Below are 12,905 nucleotides of genomic sequence, written 5' to 3'. Positions count from 1 at the left end.
AAGGGACTCTGTGAAGTTCTGGTCAACCTGTGAAGACTTGCGTGCATAGTTTTCAAAGTAAAATAAACATTTTAAAGAAGTTTGTGAAACATGCATTGACCTGAGATTTTCTGATCAATGGTCATAGCTAGTGCATCAAACACCTTTTGTCTTTTGAACTTGTTGAGTACCTCTGTACTCACTTCATTTCGACACTCTTGCTAGACTGTGAACCTGAAGAGGAGGAAAACACCGAAGCATCGGAAGGCGACTATGAGCTGGTCTACGAAGATCCCGATCTTTCAGGAGGAGTTGAAGGCGTGGACTATGGGATAGTCTACGGAGCTGACAACACCGAGGCAGAGGAATAGAGTCTTACCCTAGACATCTTAGAGCCGAGCAACGTAGTAGCTTACCTAAATAAGTTGCTGAGCTCGTTATGTTCTTTAAGTTTGAGTTGTAAGAGTACTTAAGTAATATCGTAGGGTGTTCTCATTGGACTTGTGAGAATACCAACTTGTTAAGACCATGTTTGTATTATAATCTAGAGTGTTATGACCTGCAATGTTTCTGTTGTACCACTCTGAGGGATGTGATATTTGTGAAGAAGTCCCTTCATGAAGATCATATCAACGACTTGTATACTACTACATGCAGTGGTATGCTGGGTCTGTTGGAGATATGCCCAAGAGGAAATAATAAAATGGTTATTGTAATATATCTTTGTGTTTATGATAATGTTTGCATACCATGCTATAATTGTATTAACCGAAACATTGATACATGTGTGTTATGTAAACAACAAGGAGTCCCTAGTAAGCCTCTTGTATAACTAGCTTGTTGATTAATAGATGATCATAGTTTCATGATCATGAACATTGGATGTTATTAATAACAAGGTTATGTCATTATATGAATGATGTAATGGACACACCCAATTAAGCGTAGCATATGATGATGTCATTAAGTTCTATTTGCTATAAGCTTTCAATACATAGTTACCTAGTCCTTTCAACCATGAGATCATGTAAATCACTTATGCCGGAAGGGTACTTTGATTACATCAAACGCCACTGCGTAAATGGGTGGTTATAATGGTGGGATTAAGTATCCGGAAAGTATAAGTTGAGGCATATGGATCAACAGTGGGATTTGTCCATCCCGATGATGGATAGGTATACTCTGGGCCCTCTCGGTGGAATGTCGTCTAATTAGCTTGCAAGCATATGTATGGTTCATAAGAGACTACATACCACGGTACGAGTAAAGAGTACTTGTCAGGAGACGAGGTTGAACGAGGTATAGAGATACCGATGATCAAACCTCAGACAAGTAAAATATCGCGTGACAAAGGGAATCGGTATCGTATGTGAATGGTTCAGTCGATCACTAAAGTCATCGTTGAATATGTGGGAGCCAATATGGATCTCCAGATCCCGCTACTGGTTATTGGTCGGAGAGAAGTCTCAACCATGTCTACATAGTTCGCGAACCGTAGGGTGACACACTTAAGGTTTGATGTCGTTTAAGTAGATATGGAAATATGGAATGGAGTTCAAATTTTTGTTCGGAGTCTCGGATGGGATCCAGGACATCACGAGGAGGTCCGGAATGGTCCGGAGAATAAGATTCATATATAGGAAGTCATTTTCTAGGTTTGAAAATGATCCGGTATTTTTTCTAGAAGGTTCTAGAAGGTTCTAGAAGAGTCCGGAAGAAATCAGCATGGGACTCCACCCACCTTGGCCGGCCAGCCTAAGGGAGGAGGAGTCCCAAGTGGAATCCTCCCCATGGTGGCCGGCCACCCCACCAAAGGAAAGGGGGGAGTACCACTCCCCCTAGGTTTGGTCATATGGAAGGTTTATGTTGGGGTCTTATTCGGAGACTTTTGACCTAATCCTTGGGGCTTCCACCTATATAAAGAGAGGAGGGGAGGGGCTGGCCGGCCACTCTTGGCTTCACCTTGGCCGCACCCCTTTGAGGGCCGGCGCCCAAGCCCCTTCTCCCCAAACCCTAGCTACCTCTCCTCCACCACCTCTCCCGCATATGCTTAGCGAAGCTCCGTCGGAGATCTCCATCGACACCGCCACCACGCCGTCGTGCTGTCGGGATTCCAAGGAGGATCTACTACTTCCGCTGCCCGCTGGAATGGGGAGAAGGACGTCGTCATCAACACCGAACGTGTGACCGAGTACGATGGGTGCTGCCCGATTGTGGCACCGTCAAGATCTTCTACGCGCTTTTGCAAGCGGCAAGTGATCATCTACCGCAGCAACAAGAGCCTCATCTTGTAGGCTTTGGAAATCTTCAAGGGTGAGTCTCGATCATCCCCTCGTTGCTCCCGTCTTCTAGATTGCATCTTGGCTTGGATTGCGTTCTCGCGGTAGGAATTTTTTTGTTTTCTATGCAATGAATCCCTACAGTGGTATCAGAGCCGTGTCTATGCATAGATGGTTGCACGAGTAGAACACAATTGTTTTGTGGGCGTTGATGCTTTTTTGTCTTTAGTTCGTGTACTTTGCATCTTTGTGGCATGGTGGGATGAAGTGGCTCGGGCTAACTTTACATGACCGCGTTCATGAGACTTGTTCCACGTTCGACATGCAACTTGTATTGCATAAGTGGCTTTGCGGGTGTCTGTCTCTCCCACCATAGTGAAGATTCAATTTACTCTTTCTATTGAAAACACTAGTATCACCATTGTGGTTCATGTTCGTAGGTAGATTAGATCTCACTCGAAAACCCTAAACCACGTAAAATATGCAAACCAAATTAGAGACGTCTAACTTGTTTTTGCAGGGTTTGGTGATGTGATATGGCCATAATATGATGATGAATATGTATGAGATGATCATTATTGTATTGTGGCAACCGGCAGGAGCCTTATGGTTGTCTTTAAATTTCATGTTGAGTAGTATTTCAAAGTAGTTGTAATAGTTGCTACATGAGGTGAACAACCATGAAGACGGCGCCATGGACCTTGACGCTACGCCGACGATGATGGAGATCATGCCCGTTGATGATGGAGATCATGCCCGTGCTTTGGTGATGAAGATCGAAGGCGCAAAGACTAAAGGGCCATATCATATCACATATGAATTGCATGTGATGTTAACCCTTTATGCATCTTATTTTGCTTAGAACGCGACGGTAGCATTATAAGATGATCCCTCACATTAATATCAAGATAATAAAGTGTTCTCCCCTCGTATGCACTGTTGATATAGTTTGTCGTTTCGAAGCATCTCGTGATGATCAGATGTGATAGACTCAACGTTCAGATACAACGGGTGTAAGCCATGTTGCACACGCGGAATACTTGGGTTTGCTTGACGAGCCTAGCATGTACAGACATGGCCTCAGGACAACGGAAACCGAAAGGTTGAACACGAGTCATATGGATGATATGATCAACATGTTGATGTTCACCATTGAAGCTACATCATCTCACGTGATGATCGGTTTTGGTGTAGTGGATTTGGATCGTGTACCACTTAACAGCTATGAGGGATGTTGTATTAAGTGGGAGTTCATTAGTAATTAGATTAAAATATGAACTAATTATCATAAACATAGTCTGAGTAGTATTTTGAATTAATTTTGTAGTATTGGCATCCGTTTTTTCTACCATGCGCTAGTCTTGTAATTGAGATAGAAATACTGTTAAAATCTGACAAGAAACTTTACGGACTGGTACCGTATTGTTAAAGAATCAAGAAATGATTAAGTCCTATTGCAAACTTTTAGTAAACCTCACATTGTTGATTCAAAGAGTTATGGTTTCAATTAGTACCTAAAGTTATCTTGTCTCCGTGAAATTTGAAGTTCAAATCTGTTTGAAAAGTAAGGAGCTAAAAATTTAGTTTTCAGAAATAATCAAGGTATGAGATATATGTGATATCTAAGACCTTATTGCAAGATGATAGAATATAATCTGGTGAGACTACATAAACTCATAAGTTTTATGGGAATGTATGAAGGTTGAAGACGCCAGGCGTCACAATCCTCCAACTATTGGGGCACTAACGATATTCGCATATCCATGAAGTGATCGTCCTTAGTATGCACCGTTGCTAAGACTCGTCGTTTCGAAGCATCACGTGATGATCGAGTGTGATAGATTCTACGTGTGCATACAACGGGTGCAAGCCAGATTTGCACATGCGAATACTAAGGTTAAAACTTTACGAGCCTAGCATGTACAGACATGGTCTCGAAAAGTCGTCATAATATGATGGATACAATTATGAGTGAAATTGTTCATCATATTACAAAGTTACTAATAGTGAAATCTGGAACACTTGTCATATGATGATCAACTTCAAAGTAAGAACCTCAAGGTTATTGGTATTTGACCAACAAACCTAGAAGTTAATGATGTTGAAGTGTTTTTCTGAATAATGAGGAAAGCTAAAAGAGAAACTACAAAAGATATTTTGGCAGAAAGAAAAGAAAAGACTAGAAAGTCTAGCTCAGGTGTATATAAATGATATACATGTTATGGTTGTATTCCTAGTTTGGTCACACAATGAAATTCTTGGGTATTTGTACCATATTGGTTGGTATGAAGTGTCATACAAAACAACGCAATACAAGAATACAATGGCCTAAGTGACTGATAAGAAATATGGTAATAATGCACGTCTGGAACATAATAAAGTGTTATTATGTTTGTCGTTGGCATTCCATCTAGCCCTTAGAATTTATAATAAAGAACTTAATAATTGTTATTTTGCTCTGGTCAAATGAAAACAAAGAGTTGTTCAAATTATGACATTACTCCATGTACGATGGATAAGTTATTATAAATCTTAATGGTGAAACACACATACATAACACTGACGCTAAAATGCCATAAGGAAAATGATTTGAATTCCACTTATCTGTGGAACCGCTATTTAGGTCATGTTAGAAAGGAACGCATGAAGGAACTCCATGCAAATGGATTTTTGGAGTCATTTGATTTTTGAATCGTTTGGCGCTTGCAAATCTTTTCTAAAAAAAGAGTTGAACGGGCAACTAACTTAGTGAAAACATACATGATGATGTATGTGGCTCACTAAGCATAGTTGTGTGCGGGAGATTCTTCTACTTCATGAAAACTTCCAACAATGAATTGAGTATATATATATGTGGATATATTCAATAAGGAAGAAGTTTGAAACATTTGAATAGATTCAAATAAATTTCAGCATGAAGTGGAAATCATCGTAATAGAAAAGTCAAATATCTATGATTGGATCATGGTGGAAATATTTGAATTACGAGTTTTAGCGAACATCTAAGAGAGTCATGAAATTGTTCTACACCTCATATTTCTTGGAATATCATAATGATGATATAGTATCCGAGAGATGTATCCAAACCTTGTTGGATTAATGATGAGATAAAATATTAACGCCATTATATTTTTGTGGATTATGCTTTAGAGACTACCGCTTTTACACTAAATAGAGCATCATCATGATCCGTTGAAATGACACCATACAAGTTATAGCATGGGTATAAATCCTAATAGTATTTTCTTTAAATTTTTGGTCTAAGAGTTTACAACCAAAATCGGATGAATGTCTTTGTTGGTTATCCCAAAGAATTGATTGGGAATTCTTTCCACTATAAAGTAAAAGACAAAAGTGTTTGTTAATGTTACTTGCTTATTTCCAAGAAATTGTTTTCTAGTGAAGTATTTGAGTGGGAGGACAATAGAACTTGATAAGGTTTATGAACCTGAGCATAATGATCAGAGTAGCGCAGCATCGGAATTGGTTCCGGAAGAGGCCACGACGATCATGGCTCCCATGACTACAAATTGTTTTAGCTATGAAGATCGAAGTACATATTGAACCTTGTAGGTATGGTTTACTTTGTGATCAAATAAATGATTTGTGGACAAAGGATTGATTTTGAACAATGATAAACCAACTACAAACAAAGAAGTTATGATGGGCCCTGACTCCAATAAATGGCCATGCGCCATGAAATCCATGATAGATGAATACTTTTTGAAAGTAAATGGATCTATAAAATTGATGAAGCTTGACTTGTCGAAAAGTTGTTTACGACAAAGTTCAAAGAGTTGAATACGATAAGATTAGATCTTCCGTAGCAATGCTTATAGTCTATGTGGATTATTCTAGTAATCACTACATATTTCTTTTATGAGATATGTTAGTAGGATGGCAAAATATATTACTTATCAGAAGTGTGTATTAAAGGTGTATACAAGATACAACCAAGAGTTTTGCCGGTCCGTGGAATACTAGATAGGTATACAAACTTCAATTGGATGAAGTGAGTATCGCAGAGTTGGAATCTTCACCGGATGAAATAGTCGAAGAGTTTTTTTGATTTCATCAGAAACGATGAAGATGCTTGCATTTGCAAGAAATTAAGTGGGAGCGCTGAGACATATTTATAATACTTTATGTAGATGACATACAGTTGGTTATAAATAATGTAATTATATACTTGATTATAAAAGGTTTCATTGAGAATTAATTTCAATGAAAGGATATGGACTGAAACAAATTTAGTGTCAAGATCTATGAAGATAGATTGAAACACATAATAAGTTTAAGTCAAAGTACATATAATGGATATTCAAATAGTTCAATATAAAAATATTAAGAAAATGTTCTTTTCATGCGAAGGTTTAACAAGACTTGAGTGTAATTGACACACGATGAGTAAAAACACATGAGTGATTTTAGATCACGGATAATATGTACAAAATCAGATGTCCTATGCTCTAAAAAGTTAGGAGCATATACCAGAATGATTCATATGATGATCATTGGACAAACAGTAAGAATATCCCTGTGTGCTTTAGAAGAACCAAGGATACATTTATATTTTTATATGGGGTAATGACAAACAAATCGCTGTAAGGTGTTGCACCGATATTTGTTTGGTCACATATAGAAATGAAATTCAAATCTCAATTAGGCTAAGTGTTGTTTAAAAGGTAGCACAATGCTAGATTTAGAAGAGTTCTAAATATATTGTGACGGATTCTACAAATGAAGGCAGAGTATGTCATTGTTTTGACAATGACTGAGGATGTTAAGTCAAGAGGTTCTTTGAGAACTTGGTGTAGTTCCGATAGTGTCAGAACTTTGAAGCTATATTGTGTGTGACAATATTAATGACATATTTCAGACCGCGGAATTAAGGTTCCACCAGAAGACCAAACATATTTAATGCCGACTCATTTGGAAAATGAGTGATGCATTGAGACGCAAATGAATTGCAAAATACATACGTTTCTGAGCATGTTAGATCCGTTGACTAAAACCTCTCCCGTGAGCAAAACATGATAAAGCACCGGAAGGTGAAGGTGTTATATCTTTACAAATGTAAACTAGATTATTGACTCTAGTGCAAGTGGGAGACTGCTGGAGATATGCCCAAGAGGCAATGATAAAATGGTTATTATAATATATCTTTGTGTTTATGATAATGTTTGCATACCATGCTATAATTGTATTAACCGAAACATTGATACATGTGTGTTATGTAAACAACAAGGAGTCCCTAGTAAGCCTCTTGTATAACTAGCTTGTTGATTAATAGATGATCATAGTTTCATGATCATGAACATTGGATGTTATTAATAACAAGGTTATGTCATTATATGAATGATGTAATGGACACACCCAATTAAGCGTAGCATATGATCACGTCATTAAGTTCTATTTGCTATAAGCTTTCGATACATAGTTACCTAGTCCTTTCAACCATGAGATCATGTAAATCACTTATGCCGGAAGGGTACTTTGATTACATCAAACACCACTGCGTAAATGGGTGGTTATAAAGGTGGGATTAAGTATCCAGAAAGTATAAGTTGACGCATATGGATCAACAGTGGGATTTGTCCATCCCGATGACGGATAGATATACTCTGGGCCCTCTCGGTGGAATGTCGTCTAATTAGCTTGCAAGCATATGAATGGTTCATAAGAGACTACATACCACGGCACGAGTAAAGAGTACTTGTCAGGAGACGAGGTTGAACGAGGTAAAGAGATACCGATGATCAAACCTCAGACAAGTAAAATATCGCGTGACAAAGGGAATCGGTATCGTATGTGAATGGTTCAGTCGATCACTAAAGTCATCGTTGAATATGTGGGAGCCAATATGGATCTCCAGATCCCGCTATTGGTTATTGGTCGGAGAGAAGTCTCAACCATGTCTACATAGTTCGCGAACCGTAGGGTGACACACTTAAGGTTTGATGTCGTTTAAGTAGATATGGAAATATGGAATGGAGTTCAAAGTTTTGTTCGGAGTCTCGGATGGGATCCAGGACATCACGAGGAGGTCCGAAATGGTCCGGAGAATAAGATTCATATATAGGAAGTCATTTTCTAGGTCTGAAAATGATCCGGTATTTTTTTCTGGAAGGTTCTAGAAGGTTCTAGAAGAGTCCGGAAGAAATCAGCATGGGACTCCACCCACCTTGGCCGGCCAGCCTAAGGGAGGAGGAGTCCCAAGTGGACTCCTCCCCATGGTGGCCGACCACCCCACCAAAGGAAAGGGGGGAGTCCCACTCCCCCTAGGTTTGGTCATATGGAAGGTTTATGTTGGGGTCTTATTCGGAGACTTTTGACCTAATTCTTGGGGCTTCCACCTATATAAAGAGAGGAGGGGAGGGGATGTCTGGCCACTCTTGGCTTCACCTTGGCCGCACCCCTTTGAGGGCCGGCGCCCAAGCCCCCTCTCCCCAAACCCTAGCTACCTCTCCTCCACCACCTCTCCCGCATATGTTTAGCGAAGCTCCGCCGGAGATCTCCATCGACACCGCCACCACGCCGTCGTGCTGTCGGGATTCCAAGGAGGATCTACTACTTCCGCTGCCCGCTGGAACGGGGAGAAGGACGTCGTCATCAACACCGAACGTGTGACCGAGTACGGAGGTGCTGCCCGATTGTGGCACGGTCAAGATCTTCTACGCGCTTTTGCAAGCGGCAAGTGATCGTCTACCGCAGTAACAAGAGCCTCATCTTGTAGGCTTTGGAAATCTTCAAGGGTGAGTCTCGATCATCCCCTCGTTGCTCCCGTCTTCTAGATTGCATCTTGGCTTGGATTGCGTTCTTGCGGTAGGAAATTTTTTGTTTTCTATGCAACGAATCCCTACAGGGTCACCGCAGCAGTCCCCTCCCTACGGCCCGCATGTCCCTGGCGGGTGGGCTTCACCGGCGCCTCCGAGCGTGCATCCTTGCGGATGACAGTGAGGGTGGGCAAAGTTCTCGAAGACCCTCCCCCACCACCGTCCCAAACCGACGACGCCTTGGCACCACCTGCAGCAGCGGAGGCAGGCGCGCCACCACCTAGCGGGGGAGCGCCTCCCCGCCCGATCAGCTCCACCCCTCCCCCCGGCGGCAGAGCAAGCCGACCGTGCGAACACCTCAACCACCAGGCCGGACCGGCCGTCCGAAGTGGACGGGTGGTGCACCAGCGTCGAGGTGCACCTCCCATCCTGAGAAGACGCAGCAGCGACCAAGTCCCTACATGCCGCACTCCTAGGGAAAGAAGGTGTCGAGGTAGACCCTCCCCAAGGAAGTGATGGCACCACCGGCGGTGTCGAAGAAGAAAGCTCCCGACTTTCACTACCCGATGACTCGCACGGGGACATGGGTGATGAAGAATCCCCTCGACGAGCCACCGGTGAAGGCGAGATAGCCGGAGATGATGCGGATGACACCCGCCTAGCCGTTGCTGGAGTAACTCAACCGAGTGAAGACTCTACCTCTCGCAGGCCTATCTGATCATGGACGGTCTAGCGGAGGTGAGGCCGAACTCGCCTCCTCCAAGGCAAAGCATATATCCTCCACATAGACTCTCGGTGCAGCACCTGACTATACTGTCGCTTCCAGCGATGGACTGGTGACTCGAAGCTTTGCCACAATCTCAATGGCGCGTGGTGTCAGCGGGTTCAGATTAAAAGGGGTCACCGCGAAGTGAGTGACCACCTTATTCCCAACACCTGAAGCGTGTGTCCCATTCCCTCATGACTGAGCAGCAGAAGAATCAACAGTAGGAGGCGCGACAGCATAAGGGGCAGCAGTTGTAGGCTCAGAAGTACCCATAGCATCATCGCCCCCTTCTCCAGAACTATCGCCCACATCATATGAATCATCCTTCTTCACCCAAATCTGCGGGATGAAGTCCGGCTCAGGTACAAAGTCGGCGGGCTCCCTGCGGAAACGAGACTCATACGACTTGAATTTAACAACCGCATCAGCAACAACACTTGGAATAGCATCATCTGTAGGTTTTCCCAACACTTTTGTATTGACCATTGCCACCTGAATACGAACAAGAGCCCTGCGCCTGAGGCTAATCAGATCAACATCAACTGTCCTGCCAAGAAGAGAACCAACAGCCCACAAACCAAGAAAGTGGCGAAGAGAATGATCAAGGAACCCCCTCAACGTGCAGCCAGACCTTCTCCAATAAATGTGTGTGTGGCACCTCCACCGTCTGCCAAGCTGACATTGTCATGGATGCACCATAAGAAGGCACAACGAAATGAATCCCATCCAATCTGTCCAAGTCCTCAAAAGACGGAACATAAACCAAGAACTGCATATCCGCATGAGGCACCGCTTCCCATATCCAATTGGGACTCACAGAGCAATGCCGGGCCACCTGCTTGGTTATCACCTCCGCCGGTACCTCATCACCCGAGACCACTACGAGAGCAATAGGAGTCTGACTCGGCGTGAGGTCCTCATGCACCACAGAATCAGGGAAAGTAGTGAAATAAGTCTCAAGAAGACCAGTGCCACAAACAAACACATACAGTCTAGGTATCTTCAACACAGGGCACTGAATCGTCGGATGAGCATGCTTGTCACAGATGTAGCAATAGTGCTTGACCTTACAGTCCTTAGCCGCGTGAGAAGTAACAGAACACTTCCAACACCAGATACCCTTCTTAGGTTTCCCTCCAGCCTTAGGAGCCTCCACAATGTCCACTGTAGCCATCGTCTGGCCCTGAGGTTGCACTGGCGTAGCCACCCGGTCAACTGCACAAGAGCATCGGTCTGCGGTGGCAACCCCGACTGAGATGACATCTGCTGGAACTGAGACTGAGCAGACACTTGCTGGAACTGCGACTAAGGCTGAAACTGAAGCTGACTCTGCTGCTGAGGGTAGACCGACGGAACATACGGATACTGGTACATATGAGGCTGACTCTGCATCTGCAAAAACTACCCATGCGGAACCATCCCCTGCTGCTGAACCGACGGAGCAAACCCCTAAAAGCCCTAACCCTGTGATGACCCTCCTAAGCATCGGGAGTCGGTGCAGTCTTCTTCTTCTTCGTTTTCTTCGGCCTAGGAGCGGCTACTGGCGTTGCATACCCCTGCTGATGCACGTGCAAGTGAGAACCACCACCCAACTACTGCTGCACCAAGGGCGGACGGAAAGGAACACGTGGCGCGGCACCCTGGAACCCACCGCCTTGCACATATCCAAATGGAGAGGTCTGCGGTCTCAGCGCAGGAGCAACCGGTGCCATGAACTGCATGAAAGGCGGCCTAGCCGGCGGCACCGAACCAGCCGGTCCCAGCCCTCCATCTCCCACCATCCCGGACAAAGCAGGCGCAAGACCCGGCGGCGGAGGCTATCCCACGGTGGCTGCTTCCCGGCCATAGTAGCCAGACGACGAGCCGTGACCTCCGCAAAGGATGGTTGCCGCAGCGGCCTCCACCCTTGTTGAGGAAACTGCACAATCGGCGACCTTGACGATGCAGCCGACGAACTTGATGAAGGTCCCGACGATGGTGTTGACGACGACGGCCTTGGAAGCGGTAGGGTCTTCGCGACAGAGGGAGGCGGAGAAGCAGACCCCGTACGTAGGGAGGTGGTTGTTGATGAGGACGAAGCTGGGGCGTCGAGGGAGACAGTGGTGGTGTCGAAGCAGCGAGGTTTGTCGATGATACGAACGATGGCAATGCAGCGGCTGTGGAGGTCGAGGGCGTAACGAAACGTTGTTCGGGCGTCCTCGAGAGAAACCTCAAACGCTAGCCCAAACCATCCCACAAAAAAACTCTGTCGGGCCCACCTCCATGCAACGTTGATTGCTCCACCATCGGCGCCGGTAACGCCTGCGGGAGAAGCGATCGAGCAACTGGCATCTCCGCCATCTTCCCCCTCCCCTGCGACCTTGACACCGTCGCCATAAACTGACCCAACACCGCCAGTGGGGTCTTCCGCCGCGGCGGACACGGCCCTCGCCAAGAACCTGCCCGGGGTGGGTGGTGAATTTCCACACCGCGGACCACGACCGATTTGCTTGTCCTTGCATGAACACCGGCCACATCCCTCGCCGGTGTTGCGCCCTCCGATGATTCTCCTCCGTCCCTGCACATAGAAATAAAACCGTCCTTACCTGCGGCTGGGGGCGGCGAGCTGCGCTCCCAGACTCTGGACGCCGCAGTTGGGAAGCCGCACTCCGCCCAGAAATCCGCTGCTAGTTCCTCATCGGAACGTGACCCTCGCACTACGACAGAAGAACTCAACGGCGCCCTCGGCGATCCCACGACCTCCATTGCCGATTGAAGGACTAGCTAAGGGAGGTTCAAGTCTCTGCACTATCAGGGACTTGTTTGGTGTTCCGGGCTTCGTAACAGTGGTATAAAAGTGAGGGCGGCATCACATATGAAGTTCGGAGTCTTACCTTTCAGGGTGAAAACCCAATGTCTCGCCTTAACAGGTTGTGCCTGGCAATATTCTTGTTAAAGGCATTGTTTTGAGAGCAGGGAATATTTTCAGGGTGAAAATCTAAGATCTTTGATCGGGCGCCGATGGCGCTGGTGCACTGTTCCCTTCTTGGAGGCATCGCTTTTGGTGAGTCTAAATTTCAGGTATTGTCTTGGTGGTGGATGTGTTACTGTTGCTAAGGCTAGGAT

The sequence above is a fragment of the Lolium perenne genome, chromosome 1 (genome assembly GCF_019359855.2).
Source record: "Lolium perenne isolate Kyuss_39 chromosome 1, Kyuss_2.0, whole genome shotgun sequence".
Lineage (NCBI taxonomy): Eukaryota > Viridiplantae > Streptophyta > Magnoliopsida > Poales > Poaceae > Lolium > Lolium perenne.
The sequence above is the reverse complement of the archived record's forward strand: the minus strand, read 5'-3'. Positions refer to the sequence as shown.